The sequence below is a fragment of the Hydra vulgaris genome, chromosome 05 (genome assembly GCF_038396675.1).
Source record: "Hydra vulgaris chromosome 05, alternate assembly HydraT2T_AEP".
NCBI lineage: Eukaryota > Metazoa > Cnidaria > Hydrozoa > Anthoathecata > Hydridae > Hydra > Hydra vulgaris.
In genome coordinates, this window is record NC_088924.1 from 263,915 (window position 1) to 268,359 (window position 4,445).

At 21.4% G+C, this 4,445-nt stretch overlaps 2 pseudogenes; both read left to right on the forward strand.

Annotated features, from left to right (window-relative positions):
* The first annotated feature begins 634 nt into the window (after positions 1-634).
* LOC136079934 (cytochrome c oxidase subunit 2-like) lies at positions 635-1,390 on the forward strand (annotated as a pseudogene).
* Positions 1,391-1,597: 207 nt separating this feature from the next.
* Positions 1,598-2,315, forward strand: LOC136079935 (ATP synthase subunit a-like; annotated as a pseudogene).
* Positions 2,316-4,445: the final 2,130 nt, after the last annotated feature.

Below are 4,445 nucleotides of genomic sequence, written 5' to 3' on the forward strand. Positions count from 1 at the left end.
ATAGTTAAGATGCTATTTAAAATTGTAAGACGAAGAGACCCTATAGAGCTTTACTATAAACTTTTTTTTAAAAAAAAATAAAAAATTATTAAAATTAGAAAGTTTGGTAGTTTAGTTGGGGCAACTGTTTTTTAAAAATAACAAAAATAAGCAATATAATAAATTTATTTATTGTATAATTAAACAATTTAACAATTACTATAGTAGGCTATAATGACCCGTTATTATAATAAAAAATAAATAACGATTAATTAATAAAAGCTACCTTAGGGATAACAGGATAATTTTGTTTTAGAGTCCTTATCAAAAACAAAGTTTGTCACCTCTATGTTGAATTAAGATATTCTAATAATGCAGTAGTTATTGAGGGTAGGTCTATTCGACCTTTAAAATCTTACATGATTTGAGTTCATTCCGTCGCAAGACAGGAAGGTTTCTATCTACAATTATAAAATTACTTTAGACTTTTAGTACGAAGGGAATAAAGTTTCACTTAGTTAATTAAAAAAACTAATAAAAATTTTTTGAAAGAATCTAAAAATTTAAGGTAATTATTTAATAAAGAGGGTCGATTAAGTAGATCAAATAGTCTTCAAAATTATTAGTATTGGTTCAAATCCAATACCCTCTGTTTATGAAAAATTTAATATTTTTAATAAGTTTTTTCATTAGTTTATTATTTAATAATTTTGTTTATAAAGATATTCCTGAAATAAATCAATTTTCTTTTCAAGAAAGTGCTTCATCTTGCGGTAATAACTTAATATTTTTTCATGATGATACTATGTTTTATATGGTAATTATTCTTGTGTTAGTAGGGTGATTATTATTTTCTGTAATCGTTAACAAAAATTATAATAAATTTTTATTAGAAAATAATTTTATTGAAATTGTGTGAACATTAATACCTGCTATTATATTAATTATTATAGCTATACCTTCTTTATTTTTATTATATTCTATTGATGAAAATGTTGAACCTTCTTTAACTGTAAAGATAGTTGGCCATCAATGATATTGATCATATGAATGTTCTAATTTTTCACCAAATATAGAATTTGATTCATACATGATTCCTACTGCAGATTTGAATCAAGGTGATTTTAGATTACTTGAAACTGATAATGATCTTGTTTTACCAGTTAATACAAAAATTAAATTAATTGTTTCAAGTGCCGATGTCATTCATTGTTGAACTGTCCCCTCTTTAGGTGTAAAAATAGATGCTATTCCAGGCCGTTTAAATCAATTAAATTTTATTATCAACAGGCCTGGCAAATTTTTTGGTCAATGTTCAGAATTATGTGGTCTTAATCATTCTTTTATGCCTATTTCTATTTATTCTGTTTCTCAAGAAAAATTTATAAATTGATCAATTAACAAAACTTAAAATGTCTCAATTATATTTATCTTTATATTTCAATCACTATCTTGTTTTATTATTATTATTATTTTTATTAATAATTTTGTTAAGTTCAAGATTTTATAATTTTTTTTTAATATCTAACATAAGAAATAATTTTATTTCAAATAATTTAGAATCAAATAAAACTAATTTTAAACAATTTTCTATATTATACAATATATTAAAACTATAATGTCTTCTTATTTTGATCATTTTTTAATTATTAAAGTTTTCGGATTTTTATTTGATTCTCATTTAATATTAATATTATCTGTATTTTTAATTTTTGTAGCTTTAAATTTTAGTTTTATAATTCCTTCAAGAATTCAATTATTTTTTGAAATAATTATTAATCATTTTTTTCAAATTGTAAAAGAGAATTTAGGAAATAATTTTCAAATATTTGTGTTGTTTTTATCGACTTTATTTTTTTATCTTTTATCAATTAATTTACTAGGATTTTTTATTTTTACCTTACCTTCTATTACTCATATTTCGTTAACTTTTGGATTTTCATTTTTTATATGATTATCAATAATAATATTTGGATTTTTTAATTTTAAAAGTTCCTATTTAAGTATGTTTATGCCAACAGGGGCTCCTTTAGGTCTTTCTCCTTTATTAGTATTTATAGAATTGGCTAGTCATGTTTCTAGACCCATAGCTTTAGGAATGCGTTTAGCAGCTAATTTAACAGCTGGTCATATTTTATTAGCTATTCTTTCTGATTTTATATTTAAAATGATATGTTTTTCTTCTTCTTTTTTTAATTTATTCCCATTAATGATTATAATATTTATGATTATATTAGAAATAGGTGTTTTAATTATTCAAGCTTATGTTTTTACTCTTTTATGTTTAATTTATTTAAAAGATAGTTTAATTTTACATTAATGGAAAAATATTATCATCCTTTTCACCTGGTAAATCCTAATCCTTGACCTTTTTGTATATCAATGGGTGTATTGTATTTAACTCTAAATACTGTTGCTTATTTTCACAAAGGATTTTATTATCCTTTATTATTAAGTTTTGTTTTAATCATTTCATTTATGATTTTATGATTTACAGACATATTTGTAGAATCTAGTTTAGAAGGAGCTCATACCAAATTAGTTTTAACAGGTTTAAAACTAGGTTTTATATTGTTTATAGTCTCAGAAATATTATTTTTCTTTTCTTTTTTTTGAGCATTTTTTCATTCTAGCCTTTCCCCCTCTGTAGAAATAGGAATAAATTGACCTCCTTTAGGAACAATAACTTTAAATCCATTTTCTATTCCATTATTAAACACTATTATTCTTTTATCATCAGGAATAAGTGTTACTTGATGTCACCATAGTTTAATTCAAAAAAACAGAAACCAAACTCTAATCAGTTTAATAATTACTATTGCTTTAGGTTTATTGTTTACATTTTTACAAGCTTTAGAATACTTGGAATCCAATTTTTGTATATCTGATTCAGTTTATGGTTCTATTTTTTTTGTAGCTACAGGATTCCACGGAATTCATGTTATTATTGGTACAGTATTTTTATCAGTGTGCTTACTCAAAATTTATTACTCTCATTTTACTAACTCTCGTCATTTTACTTTTGAAGCTGCATCATGGTACTGACATTTTGTTGATGTTGTATGATTGTTTTTATATATATGTATATATTGATGAGGTTCTTAACTCTTTCAGATTGGCATAATTACAGTTCGATTCTTTAACTGTAATAATTCTCATGATTTTCGATTATAATAATTTATTAATATTTTCATTTGTAGTTTTTATTATATTAAATTTATATTTAAATAAATATAATTTTTTTTATTTAACACCATTAATAATTTCACTTATTATGATTACACAATTCATTAAAACAAATTCTTTTTTGTGAATTAGTATAATAATATTTATTATTATTTTAAATAATTTACGTTTAAAATTAGAAAATTTAGTTTTGTACAATTTTATTTTATTATCAATAATAATAATAATATTATCTAATAATTTAATAATATTATACTTATCTGTCGAAATTCAAACTTTTTCTTTATTAATTCTTATTGGTTCTAATAGGAATAATATAAAAAGTTTAGAAGCAAGTTTAAAATATTTTATTTTAAGCAGCATTTCATCTGGATTTTTTCTTCTAGGTCTTGTTTATTTATTAAAAATTTCAATTTTATTGGATTTAAATTTATTTAATTTTATATTCAATAATTCATCCTCCTTTCATTCTTTTGGAAGTTCTATAATAATTTTCTCTCTTTTGTTTAAATTAGGCTTAGCCCCTTTTTACTATTGAATTGCTGATATTTATGAAGGGTCAGATCTTGTATTAATCTTATTGTTATCTTCTCTATGTAAATTGTCTATATTCATTATTTTACTAAAATTTAATAATAATTTTGAAATGCTTATGTTTTTAGGAGCTTTATCAATAATTATAGGAACTATTGCTGGATTTAATCAAACTAAGATAAAAAGATTAATAGCTTATAGTGGTATTTCTAATTTTGGATTTATTATTATATCTTTAAGCTTAAATAATATAATAGGCATTGAAATTTGTTTATTATATCTTTTTATTTATTTATTTACAAACTTATTCATAATTATTATATTAATACTATATAAAAATAATATAGAATTTATTATAGAACTGAGCGGATACTTAATGAATAATAAAATTTTAACTATTGCTCTAGTTGTAACAGTTTTTTCTATAGCAGGAATCCCCCCCTTTTTAGGATTCTTAAATAAATTTATTCTTATTTCTACTTTAATAAACTATAATTATATTATAACAGGATGTTTATGTTTATTAATTACTTGTGTCGGAATAGGTTTTTACTTAAGAATAATAAAAATACTTTTATTTCAGAACAATAATTTTTATATTCCTTGAAATAATATTATTTCTTTAAATAAAAATAGTTTATACTTAAATTTCATTTATTTAGGTTTTATTTTATATTATACATTATTTTATTTGTTAAATCCTAAGTTCTTTATTTCTTTTTTAATTTATGTACTAAATCTATAAC